The sequence below is a fragment of the Tinamus guttatus genome, unplaced genomic scaffold, assembly GCF_059628265.1.
Source record: "Tinamus guttatus ecotype Peru unplaced genomic scaffold, ASM5962826v1 Tinamus_guttatus_pri_ptg000212l, whole genome shotgun sequence".
Classification (NCBI taxonomy): Eukaryota; Metazoa; Chordata; class Aves; order Tinamiformes; family Tinamidae; genus Tinamus; species Tinamus guttatus.
The window spans coordinates 882,065-896,160 of NW_028288746.1; positions in this window are offsets into that span (position 1 = coordinate 882,065).

Here is a 14,096-nt window from a genome sequence, read left to right on the forward strand (position 1 = left end):
CACGAGTGCTGTGTGCCTGGTGTGGCCTCCTCTGGGTGCGCTGGACATGCGCTCCCGCGTGCTGAGCAAGCGCTCAGAAATGATGGACTCTCCAGCTTAACTGCATACCTGGAAAACACCACGCCATGCTCCGCGGAGCCTCGGCACACTACTGCAGCCGGGGAGGCCGTGTGAGCTGCGTCTGAAAGCGCAAAGAGAGCGGAATGAGTAATTAACTGCTAGCAGGTGCCCTAGATCACCTATCACAAAACCTGCATCCCCTTGCAAAACTTCAAACCGGGACTTAAGCCTCTAGTGTGCAGGAAGGAAGGGTTTATCTGTACAAATTTCTTGGTGCCTGATTAGTTTTGTGGATAGTACTGAGCATGAATGTATTATTTCCCCAGTGGAGGAGTGCCTTTTAAAAATATATTCCAAAAAATATACTCCATTGAAGGCTTCTGGCACAGTGGAGGCCTCCTGTGTCCTGAACAGTGAATGGACAATAAGCGCTCAAGTAAACAATGGAGCTTTGCTGAAGTGTCGGCTCTCTGCAAGGAAAAACTCCAGACTCCATCGTCTAGCGGGGAATAAGCACTGGGGAAGACGGCGGAGAGGTTTGGCCTGGTTATTAATCTGCAACAACGTACGGCGCTTTGCTGCTGAACAGGTCATTGTCAGGGGGAAACGTTAGTCTGGGTGGGAAAACCAGCAAACCTGCCAAGCAGACAGCCCCAAACGATACACTGGTTTTTGTACCTCGGCTGGAAGCACTCACGGACAGGAATTGCTACTGAGTTCCCCCCGGGTCAGTTGCATTTTAGCCTGCCCTGGAGATCTCCCTGATTTCCATCTATGCACGTTTAAGCGCTAGGATTTACAACTAGCAAATTTCTCTGGCATGCCCTTGTCCATTAATCCTCCCTGCGCCCAGGACAGGGGAAGCGCCATTCCTGCCCTCATGACACTGAGAGCAGAGTTTCTGCAGTCAGATCTACCTGCTGAAAGGGCATCACTTTGCACCAAGACCTGCCGCAGCCAGGCAGAGCCCTGCAGCACGGACACGTGGTGCCTTCAGACACAGCTCTCTGACCAGGGAACGTTCAAAGGGGAAGGGACAGCAATAGATGGGGCAGGTACAGACTTCTGACGTCAGCAATATGCAGGACTTCAGAACCAGCTACTGAGAAAAGAACATTCCTGGATATGACGTCCCTGGGAAGAGGAGAAAGCCACAGAGACTCGTGCAGGCAGAGGGGCCTCAGTACCTCGGCTTCTCCTCTGCAGGGCAATAACTAGTGGCTTAAAGTGCTGACAGCTGAAACCGATAGATAAGGAGATGTGGAAAGACCCGGCATGCTCTGGAGTCTTAGGCTCAGGACAGATATCCACTTATTTACAATAAGCCTGGAATTTTCTGCTGTTATTGGAACAACCTTCGATGTGACAAGTCCAAGGATAAACAGAAGGAGCAGATTCCTGCAATACCATCTCCCTTGGCACCTCCCGCCTGGAGGTGGCTTTGCAGAGCGTCTCGCAACCAGCTTGTGGGGCAGCGCAATGACAATGGGCCAGCTCCCTTGGCCTGCTTCCAAGAGACTAAGGACTTCTGGCCTATGGATTTCAGACCATTTCCTTCAGGTTTTGGGTGACTGCCTGGAAGTCACTTAATCAGAGTCAGGCTGCGTATCCTCTTTCCCATACCAGAGACCTTCCCCAGCATGTGGCGGGTCATTGCTACAACTTCATGTTCTTTGTGTCTGAGCTTAGGCTGTTTGGACTAGAAGAGCTCCAGAAGTGCCTGTGGACCCGTAGCAACAGCCTAGTCCCTTTCCTGATAATTCTCCATCAGCTCCGAAGGTGGAAGCTGCAGTAGCCTCAAGGAGCTCCAAGCCTGTGTTTGTCTCTGCTTATGGCTCTTTTTAGGGTCTGGATTCTCTTTGCTTTTTGCATTTCTGCTCAAAAGTGTAGGCATCAAAACAGAAGAGTTCCCTTTTCCACACCAGGTAGTGCTCGTGTTAGGACTCCTGCTCCTTGGAGGAGGCTGCGCTGGCTGCTATCGGGAGGCAGACGCTTTATCGCATCCTGCTGCTCCCAGCCTGTCTGCAGCAACTCTGGAGATGCCAAAAGCAAGTGCCAAACCCACCCCAACCCACTACAGCTTGACCCTCTATAATAGCACGAGCCAACCAGCGTGCGGGATAGGATCGGGCATCACCAAGAGCACCTATTCTCACCCTTCCTTTCAGGCTGCGTTTGAGAATACAGCACTGTCAGCTTTAGGAGCAACCACAGACACACCCCTGCCAGAAACATACAAACGGGAAAAAACAAACCCCAAAACAAACTACACTAACACCCCCACTCCAAACGTGGCAACAAAAATGCAGACTAAACCAATGCAAACAAAATCCTCCGTCTTTAACACTGTGCCCACACAAAATGATTTTTCAAGAACAAGCCAGAAGTCAGAGATCTGCAGTAAGTGGTTAAGAGTTTTTCTCTCCATTCCCAATTCAAGGTTACTTTAATTCCATCCTTAGGACGGAAATTCAAAGATTTCACTGGGAGTTTCCAAAACGAGCCAGCACTAAGCGCTAGGAGCCAGCTGGGGTGGCCCCACACCACTGGCGTCCTCGGCAGGCCAGGCGCCATCTGCACCCAGCACTGGAGCAGTAGCTTCCAGCAGGACTGAGCCCCAGCCACGGGACGAGCTCCGACGCGAGGCTAAGGCCCGCAGCCCCTTGCAGCCTCCCTCCTGGGCTGGTTGAGCTCTCACAGCTGAGGCACCTCCAGAGCTGTGGTTTAACCGCAGCAGATGTGAGCACGTCTCCAAACGCGAGGCAGACAGGCTGCGGCGCTGGCAAGAGACCTTTCTCCCTAAGGGGCCCAGCCCTCCTCCTCCCAGAGGCCCTTCGCTGGGGCAGTGCCTCTTTCCGGCTAAGAGGAGCGATCCACACGTACAGGCCGCAGGGGCAGCACTGACCTGCTTCCTTCTCCTGAGCAGAGAAGGATCCCAAAGCACAAGTGAATGACTCCGTGGCTCAGGGCTGAGCCGGCCGCAGACCCGAGATGTGTTTGTCAACACACTGGCTACATTTCCTCTCCATGGAAAAACCACCAGAGGTAAGATTGTTTGGCTCAGCAAGTGTCCTCAACAGCACGTCTGCTCTAAATTATTACAGAGTTGCATCTACGAAGGACCTTGGATAGTTTTTTCTGGCCTTCATTCATTTTTCTATTCCAAAGAGCAGTAGATGCTTTTTAAAATTGTAGTTTTCTTACTGACATTGAGGTAGACTCAAATCTTAGCTTTCCCTCCACAGCTGCTCACAAGCATTGTTGGCAAGTTCATTTTATTCCAGGTGCCGAGGCCGGGACCTAACTCATTTAACAGAAGGGCAGAAGTATTTTAGAGTCACGAATCAAATTGTTTTGCTACCCCATGGAAAAAACATTTTTTCTCCATCACGAGGGCTCGGGGCCACGCAACGACCTGGCTGCTGCCTGGCACGTGCTCCCGGCTGAGCGAGCAGTGACTGCCACCCAGAGCACGGAAAGTGGAGAGGAGCCTCTTGCGTGAGGAGAAACACCTGGATGTGCTGCTCACCAAGACTCGGGTGGTGGGAAAGGCCCTGACCTCATGGAAAGTGGGAAGAGTAGCTTGGACCTAGGAGCAGAAGAGGGGGTGAGGGGGAGTACACTGGCAATATAGAGGCAGGAGGAAACAAACAGAATCTGCCCAACCTTATCCCACCCAGCAGTCCAAGGGGAGGGTGTAATACTTGCTGTCCAAATTCCTTCTTGCAGCAGGCACTTCCAGCTGCCCAGTGAATGCAGCAATGGCAGCCTGCAGAAATTGTGACCTCCGTTTCTCAGCTTGCCTCTGAAATAAAGCAAAGGAACTTCAAAGACGGCATTAGCTACATAATATTCCCATCTTTCACTCTTAGGCACTGACAGAGATACAGTCCAGATGTGCTGTTCAGCGAGATACAGCCCTGCTAAGCACCCTTGCTGCAAAACCCAGGGCCTTTGTAACGTCCTCCCTGGCTTCTTACTTCTCTGCTTCTCTACGGTAACCGGACCGCAGTCTTGCCCGAGGATGCTGCGGGTTGAGACGTTCTGCAGGTCTTCCACAGACCTCGGCAGGTCCCACTTCCAGCCAGGACACAAGGGGAAAGCAAAGGAGCAGCTAAATTCCCTCTGGTTGTATCTCCTCTACCACCAGGCCCCTTCAACCTCCAAGATTTATGTGAGTTTAGCACTAGTCTGAATGCCAATGCAGCAGTTTGTCACACAGAAAATGCTTCAGGATAGTCAGGAGAGGGAGGAAAAAAAAATGTGTTTTATTCTAGCTACAAGGCTTTATAAGAATTTCTAATAGTTCTGAACTTTTCTCATGAACCGTATGATTACTGTGGCAGGATCATCATAATCAAACTTCTCATTTATTTCTTGCGAACTAGGAGAAAACCGTTTCTTCCACAAGTATTCTGCATTCTTCTCCTGTTTAGAAATGTCAGGGTGTAAACAGAAAACAAAGTAGGAGCTTGTTTCCATTTTTGCTTCCCAGAGTGCACTGAACAAGTGGCTTCTTACACAGTAAATGCAGAAAAAAAGTACACAAAGCAAGTAGTTAAAATGCCAATTTTATTATTTTCGGGCTTCTCACATACAGAACATTCCTCCACATTTGCAAAGCTAACACACTTTTATTTAAAAAATAAAGTCAAATCTTCTTGAGGATCTCCAAAAGCCTTGAGCCATCTCAAAGGTTTGGGGAAGCCAAAAGCCTTCCCCATTTGTCTGGTACTAAAATGCACCATGTTTCTATCCAATGCTGTTTACACTAAGCTTCCCTCAAAAAAGTCTTCTCTTATCAACTTTTTCCTCCTGTTCCTTAAAAAAGGGAGATTTGTTTTAAAAGGAATATGAAATGAATCTAAGGGACTGTGTTGAGCCAGAATTCTCTTTCTTGACCGTACTCATCTGGAGAGCACCTGGCAAACAAACCCATCGATAGTTTAGAGGAGATTTTCACCTGGCCTTGCGGATTTGGGAGGCGGCTCTCGTGCAGGTTTCACGAAGGCGCTGCCCGTTTTCCGTGACTGCCATCCCTTTGGAAGCACACGCTGCACACCACGCTCAGGGCGCGGGACGCTCCTCGCCAGGCTCACAAACGTGCAGGGCCCTGAGGCAGCTCCGCTGCTTCGGCCCGGCCCTCGCAGCGAGATCACCCATCGCCCTCCTAACGGCAACCAGCTACAGGAAGCAGCCAGCGTTTCGCAGGTCTTGTTTCTCGTCCCGAGCTATCGGGCAGGCTCAACAGGAACTACTTCCTTGGGTGGGGAACGGCAGACAGGCAGACGGGAGCCATGTTTTGGCCATGCTTTGGCGGGCGGACGGGGCCGCGTCCCGTCCTCCCTGGCACACGCGCTTTGCCGAGGAAGCAGCAGGAGCAGGAACCAGCCCCTGCTCTGCCGCACGGCGCTGAGACCAAAGGCATGAGCCCTCCGCAGAGCTGCCCGCGGGAGCCTTTTCTGCTGCACTAGATACACGCGCGCATGAGCGTGGCTAGAAATCACCCTGGCGAGTCGGGGGGCAGACACAAGCACCTGCAAGCCCTCCCACACCCAATTCGCCCGACACGATGCTAAACTTGATCCTCCTTCTCCCGGTCTCTCCCACCTTCGGTCAAAACTGCCAATAGGTTTATGAGGGCGAACGACACTTTGCGGTGTGGGGTGTTTGGAACTGCCTTCTACCGAAATTCAAAACTTCAGGAGATTTTGGGGTACCTTAATCCTCTTCTATACTTACGGTACCCTCAGGGATCAAATCCTTAGAGTAGGTTGAACCTTACCCAGACCCAGCAGGAAATGCCCTACTGCAAATTATCCATAGGTCTCTGTTTTCAGTTTTCTTAATATTTGGCTTCTTTCACTGGTAAAGGTTTGTTTTGTTGAGAGAAAAACCCAAGTATTCCCATGGCATTTCCCACATACTGTGGCCACAATATCACTTTCTCAGTCCTTCCCCCTCAAATATGCAGGAAATATGCAGGATCTACAGGCAAGATCAAAAGAGGCGCGGGGGGAGGAAAAAAGAGAGAGAGAGAGGAAAACGTGGAAAACGTTTGTAAAAGCACATTATATGAACCATTCCAATATATTCTTTGGCAGATGGAGAATCTCTAAAGTTATTCGAAATCAGCTAAAGAAGTTAAAACAGATTTGTGAACGATTCAGGCTTTGAGGGGAGCTTTTGTGAATGCTTTCTTGGCTGTCCTGCAATCCACAACTGAGGGAGGAAGAGGGAGGAGAGATCGGTATTGTTTGAAGATGGTTTCACGCTTTTGACATTACCAAACTATTCTACAGGTCTTGGAGATCTCCCACCTGCAGAGCTCACCCTACACCACGCCGTGGTGTATCACATCATGCATTAAAAGGAAAAAAGAGATTTGCATCAGGGAAAAGTATTAAGAACTATCCTAAATGGGGAACAGCTTAGCTGTGACCACAAAGTTCTCAGGCTGATACTTTCAGGTGGAAAGCAAAAGAAACGCTGTTATTTGTCCACATTTGCACTTTCCATTTATAATGAGCACTAGGATTTGTTTGAAGGGCCCATGCTAGACCAGTGCTGAACCCAGCGCAGGTTTGGGAGAGCTGCCCAGCTAATGGTGGTACCTGGGGCTTGGCAGCCTCGCTGGCCGGCCACCTGCCCTCCTTAGCTGCAGTTTGTCCTTCTGCTGAGCTCTAAAAGCTGAAGGTAACAACTACCAACAACTAAAAACAAGTACAAAAAAAAAAAGTTGCTTTCAGCAAGCAAACACTAGCGAGATTACAAGGTCTGCTGCACAGATCAGAGCAGCGTGTTCCAGCCTTCTGTTACTGCAACTTTCAGCAAAAAAACCTAACTTTTGCTACTTAGAAAGCTTTCCTTTTATGCCTACATTCATCTTGGATGAAACAAACCAAAAGATTCCTTCTGCTTTGGCTTGCTCTACGTGTGCTCCTCTGCAGCAGCCAGGTATGTGACTGACTGTGGCTTGTAGTAGCTTTATTAAGTACAAGGGGGTCTTGAGCTCAGCATCTTCTGAAGAAGCAAAATTTCTTCTCTCTGCTTCTGGCTCACACTGCCCAATTTCTGTTCTATCAGAATGTCTTTACAGGCCCTGAACCTGTATTCACTCCATCAGTGTGAATGGGTGAAGATGCAAGTGCTAAGAGCTAAGGTACAACTCCACTGTATATATGATCACCTTCTAAATCCAACATTGATCCCCATTAACATAAGATTACTTTGTACTGTATTTTAGTAAAGGGAAATGCCCATGAAGCTGCGGAGCTCCTCAGCAGCGCCCTGGCTGAGAGGCGACCGTGATCGGTTCATGCTTACGGCATCGTCCCTTCTCCCGCACGTCTGCATTCCCTCTGCCAGGGGCAGGGGATCCCGGTGCCCCGTGGGGTTATCACCCTGCAGAAGCAGCAGCCAGAGACTCGCCCTGGCTGTATTTCAAAGGGAATTTCCTTTGCTCGCACGCACAGCCCCAAGGGGAATGGCCATCAGGGCAATAATACCAGCCAGTTCCTCGGTGTGCTGACACCCCAGCCAGGCCCTGAATCCCCCACTCAGACGTGCCCTCTCAGGACCCATGTCTCGTCTCGGGAGCGTCTTGAAGCCCCCTGCATCCTGGCAGGCCTGAAATGGCCCCTTCCTCAAGGGCAGCCCTCTGCTGCTTGCTCTTACCTAGAGCAGTGGGTGAGCTCCCCCGACCATCCTCCCCGCAGCAAAAGACGCTTGCGGGGCCGCCCTAGCCGGGCGAGCGGAGGCCGAGGCGCTTGGTCTTCGGGGATGCGGAGAGCGCGGCGAGGCTGGGAGTCCGTGCGCACCGCGGTGGGAGCAGGGATCCCACACGGCCCCTGCGCTCCTCTGCAATCCCAGCTGCGCTGCCTCGCCCACAGGCCGGAGGAAACCGCCCTCCCAGGGCTTCTGTTCCTCAGCTGGAAGAGCCTTAAATCAAAATCAGCTTCTAAATTGCACCGTGAGATGTGCAAGTACGTAGGTACATTTGATAAGTGAATAACGCTTCTCCCGTGTTTCTACTGGCAGATTAGGAGCCTATTTCTTTTATTGACAAATTCTGCAACCTGCTGCCCTGCAATTTTACCTTCGCCCCTGGGATCCCCGCACCCATGAGCGCTGCTTCCAGAAGCCGGGCTGTGCAGTGACAGCCCGCACTAATGGGAAAGGCGAATACGGAGCAAGCGCCAGAGCTCTGCAGGGAATCTGGGAGAGCAAGGCCACATTCCTAACTGCCTCCCATATCTTCCCAATCATAAACAAACTCTCCCCATACACATTAGCACAGAGCAGAAATGCAGCACTGGCAGGAAAACCTCCAAAATGACACACACCCATCGCGCTCAGGGACAGAGAGCAGACGTAGTTTGTTTTTATTTCCAGACTGACACTATTGACTTTGTCACAGTTAGTATCAGGTTTGCTTGCAGGAGCAATTTAAAAAGTCTTATCCAGACAGTTAGGAAAATGTTCCTAGATCTATGGATATATTCCCTCAATCAATTCTGCTTATACACAAGAGTTGGGCTTCAGAAAAGTAAACCTTGATTAAGGTTCATTGTATCTGGCCACATCTCAAACTCTCCTGTGCATCCTCTATGGCTTGAAATGGAGTCCAGTCTTATTTACATTTAATTTCTTTACAGGTAAATCCATGCCAGAGCCCCAGTGTAGAGCACAGATTTGCATTTCTGTACACCGAGCACCTATGTTTAGTTGTGAAAGTCTAACGAGGAAAGAGAACCTGAGTGCCCAGGGTGGTATGAAAAGCACCACTGAATGCAGGGCTGCAAGTGAACAGACAGCGTGTTGCTTGCTTGCCTCCCACTAAAGACCCGATCCACTGAGACATGCCAAACAGCTTGCAATTATAGGCTAAGCTTTTTAAAAATATAATAAGGGAGAAGGGAAGGGAAAGGAGATGCAAACAAGCCTCGCTGCAGCTCTCCAGAGCGTTCCTGTTCAGCCTGCCACGAGGCCTCGTGAACAGGCACAACGTGGAAGGGAAGCGCCAAGGGGTCACGCTTGTCCACGTGCAACAGCTCTGATGGAAGCACAGGTTAATTCCCTGGGCTAGTTCCTGCAGTCACAGCGTCATCTAATGCCTATGCAGGCTCCAGACCTTTCAATAGCCTTTTCCTGACAATTCTTCGCCTTGAAGTTTTAAAGAGGCAAAGTTCACCTGCCTACAGTATTCTGGAGGATCAGGCCCCGGCATCACATCCTCTGCTGAATAATCCTCTGCTGTTTGGAAATAGAAATGGAAGCAGCTGCTCTCCCCGCCACGCGCTCGCCACTTTTCGGGATTCACACACTGTAGCAGAGTTTGGACTGTTTGAAATATTCTCTGACAAGGACCAGGCAGAGTAGATTACTTCATACATACATGTTTAGTGGCTCACATTCCTCTCTAGTATTCAGTTTATATTGATATTAGCTATCAGATTGCCTTCCCTCATGCTTTTGTTCCCAGCTTGCGCCACATTAAACTCTTCACGGCCAAGGGTGATTTTCCTGTTTCCTTAGGCATTCTTTTACCCTAAATGATTTTCAGTAGGGTTAATGTTCCCCAGCCTCTCACAGAACTTTGTATTTTGCACCTCATAAAGGCCAAACCTGTCCTGTTCCTACCGCACTCCTCTGTAAGCGCACACGTTTGCGGGTGGCATCAGCCAGCACTGGTCACACAGAGGGCAGACAAGCAGGGACATCGCTCCGCGCACAAACAACACTCGGGTCTCTGCAGGCTTCCAGCCTCTGCTGGGCGAAGCCACGGCCGCTCTCGTCTAACGGCTGCGGGGGCCCTGCTTCAAGCACAAGCTTGGCCCGTCGAGTGACTGAGGTACCTTCCACCATACCTCAAATTCTGCAGCTACCACCCTGCTCCGTTCCCCTGGGGATTTCCATCTTTTCCCTTTCAGATCCACAAGTAACCTACCTAGCAAGAATCAAAGACTCGGCCCCATTTGATGAGTTCTCATTCACAGATTGCAGCTCTTTTTCTACTGCTGGCAATTAGACAACTCCCCACAAATTAAAAACCTACGGAGATGCCTTATTAATACACACACACACACTTATGCATTTTTAATGTTATGGTGCTTTGGTCTTGCAATAATTCTAATTGAACCTTGCCTACCTTTCATGTAATAATTATAGCAGTAATATTTTGTACACCTGTCTTCTTTCCTAATTCAGTTAAAAGCCGTTGCTAATGTCTGCATAATAGGGGATTACCTTAACGAACTAATAGGAAAGATGACAGCAGCTAGGTCAAACAAGTTAAAGTAAAAAAAATGCCGGTAACAATTTAAATAAAGCAATACTCAGACACCTTATTTAAGTGTATTATTAGTTACTAACCTAGGTAGCATTCTTCACAGTATTTCTTATATTCAGCAAACCAAAGTCAAACCAGTATTTTCCACTTACTTCAGGAGCACTGTAAAGTTTTATTAGAGGGGAGAGCCGGGTACAACTCTGCTGGGTTTAACTTGCTTCTGCAAAAAAACTTGCATTTAAAAGTGAGAAAAATGAGTTTTGCCTCATCACTGAAAGCTTTATGACCAGTTGCTTCTCTCTTATCCACAATTTATGACTATTGCAAAACTCAGGCCCTCCAAAGCTTAGCATTCTCCTTGGCTGCCAGTTTATAGTGTCAGAAGGGTGCATGAGCCGCTGGAGCTGTGAACATTCAGGTGCTTTAGAGGAACATCATGGTACAGAGCAGTTTCTACCTTTCATAGTGCAAAGGAGTCACTGAACACATGTCAATAAATGGACTGTTAAAGTGGAACTGGGAAAATATGATGTAGCTACTGCTGTAACGTGAGAATTGTCTGTTCCAACCAGATGTTTGTAAAGAGACAGGAATGAGACACATCCTGTCCTCAGAGGAGGTGGAACGAGACTGATGCAAGGAACTGCCCAGAAGTCCATGGGGAGCCATCACATTAGAAAGGGCAGATCACAGTTCTGACAAAAACATTCTTTCTCAGTCAATAAAAATTATTACACAGAATATAGGCCCTTCATGCTTCCATGTGCCCTGGAGACCTAACTCAGCCTATGCACACTGTTCCCTGATGTATTTGTCAGCAACTAATTAATCTTAATGAGAGGGAAGTTGAGTTCAGAAGTTTTATCTCACTGTATTGCAATTTGTTTTCACTGGCAATTGGTTGAATTTTCCTTTTCAACACACAGTTACGAACATCTTTTTCTTTCTTTTTTTTTTTTTTTTTTTTGACAATCACACAAAGATACACAGCGACTGAAACATCTATCCATGTTTACAGCATTAGGCTTTTTCAAGTTGCAGCTCACGTCCCCACCTAGGCATCCAGCCAACAGGGCTTTATTTAAGGCTTACCACACACTCACGTGCTATTTCAGGTGCTTTCAAGCTTTCAATCTTGGCCTCTTGGTTCACCCTCCAGCCGCCGGTCGCTGCAGGTCCTGCGATTCCCATCACTGCTGTCTATTTTCCCCCTTCAACAGCAGCAGTGCAGAGCCAGTGACAAAAAGACCAGGCCGTGGCACTGAAACAGCCATCATCTTGGCTCTAAATGCTCCTTAAAGCAGGTGTCACCTGGAAGAAGCTGCTGTGTAGTAAATATGCTGCTTTAATTCCACTAATCAAATAATATACTTCTACTTGAAATACAAAATGTGAGGGATAAATAAACAAACCTAGAAATTAAAAGGTAAATCTACTATACTGACTGATGAAAGCAAAACAATATGTTCCTGTCAGCTCCTGAATTTAAGTGTTGGGTTAAAAATGCATTTTTTAAGAACTCAGAACAAGGATTGAGTGCTTAAAGCTAAAAATAAGATATAGAAGCAACTTATCAAGGTCAGAATTCATTTTTATGGGATAAGGGAACACAAAGGGAAGAATTTGAGCATTTGTACTCCTTCATTTTGGGTAACAAATGCAATATATTCCAATATGTTTCCACAAGCCCTGAAATCTGTATCTTCAGAGATTTAATACAACATCTGAGTAACTACTGTGAGCAGCTGGATTTATTTTACACTTGCTGCTTCTTACTACTGAAGAAAATGGCATTGTTTATATTTAAAAATCCTCTTCAAAGCAGATAAAACATTTAAATGCTTTGGCCCTTGTGCTGCCCTCTCCCAGTGGGAGCGTTACAAGCTGCCATCGTCCTCCCCGGGAGGAGAGGGATGTGCAGGCCGTGGAGAGGGGCTGCCTGTCCTCGCCGATCCCCCCGCAGCGCGGCCGGGCGCGGGAGCCGCTGCTGGACAGCGGGGCGCACAGAGGGCTCCCTGTTTCCTCCCCACGCGGCCGCGCATTCCTTCGCTGGCCCGTTTCCAGGAGCCCCTGTCTTGCAGCCAAATCTGCTGGGGGCTTTGCAGGGCAGTGGGGACTTTTGCAGCTTCTGATTTTTCCCTGGGATCCAGCCAAATCCTCCTAGTGAAAATCAAGACTAAAGCAATCGCGAGTGCATGAATTCAGCTGGCACCAGCTCTGTTGGAGCCGCGATCCCTCGTCATTAAGGAGTCCTGGATCCTTTCTTGGCAGTCAAGCTCCTTCCACGCCCCACACAAGCAGGACGGAACTTTTGAGCCCGAGGCCCTGCACTCTGGCCCATCACGGTGCCTCGTGAAGATGCAGATCTGCAAGCCAGGCTGGAAAGACATGGTCTGCACACACTGCAGTTCCTACACTGACCCTTCCCCAGCACACACAAAACTTATTGCAAGTATCACCTGTATTAATAGAATGCATAGGACAAACCACTTAATACTGTCACACCAGCTATTTGCTTCTTTTGATTAGCTATTGCTAAAATCCTTTTAAGAAGCAGACAAAATAAAATAAGCCCCCTCCTCCTTTCTTCCCTCTCTCTCAAAATCCAGTTTTCTTTTCCAGGTTGCTGTACAATGGAGATTCAGTTTGAACATCCAGTTTAAACAAAAAGCTACCAGTGGGTTTTTGTAATTCTCTGCATCACTCTCTGCTGCGAAGTTAGGAGGAAATCTGAGCAATGCTCAGGTCCCACTTTCAAGAGCAACATCCATGATTTCTCAACAGGGATCACATATCGGCATAATCACACGATTCACTGGCTGCTCAGCTAACAGCATGAAACAGAAACAGAAGCCCAAGTTCAAAAGTTAGTGTTACTGTTGCTGCCTTGATTAGGTTCCCACAAAGACAGGCATTTTATTATTGCCTTTATCTGTTGACTTAAAAGATGTGAGTTATGTAATAAACAACCTCTGAGCTTCAAGGGAATCTGATAGTGAAAGTTTACTAACAAATTTAGGAATTTTCATGACTGTTCTGTTCTAAACTTACCCAGTCACATTGTCCAGAAATATTGCAAGGAAAAACAATAAAACCCCCGAAGCTGTTTTTCTGCTGTGGTCTCTTGTAAATGCATCTAACATTCAGCTGCTGTTTGTCCTGCACCTCCACAAGACCCTCAAAAAGCCAAATGAGAGCACTCCCTGTCACAGGAAAGCCCTCTATGAGATCAGTCACCTTTACTGGATTAGTTTTCACCATTAATAAACACGTGTGTTCTGTTTGCAACTTGGAAATCTTACTTAGAACAGCTATTTCTATAAGAGGTTTGCCTGCTTTTTTCATGTGGATGACTGCCTGTCAAAACTTCAGAGGTTATGCACAGAAAGAAGACTTAGAGACCCCCTGCCCAAACGTACCTGTGTTTTTAATGATGGGATATGGTAATATGCTATAATATGGTAAGATGTGAGACTCTGCTTGACTTTGTGAATACTGAGCATATTTCTATCTCTGCACTCATTTCCTTTAAATGGTAAGAGAAATAATTTCAGAGCATTTCAGCAATGAGTCTGAAGGTTTAAGCCCAATTCTTATGATTTTTTTTCACTAAAATCAAAATGAACGACCCACAGAAATGTTCATTTTGTCCTGTAAGGGAAAATTCAAACAGACAACCCTGGGAAGATGCAAGGAAAACCACAGCAACCGTGCACTGTCCACAAACGCTCCCCTAGACTGCACC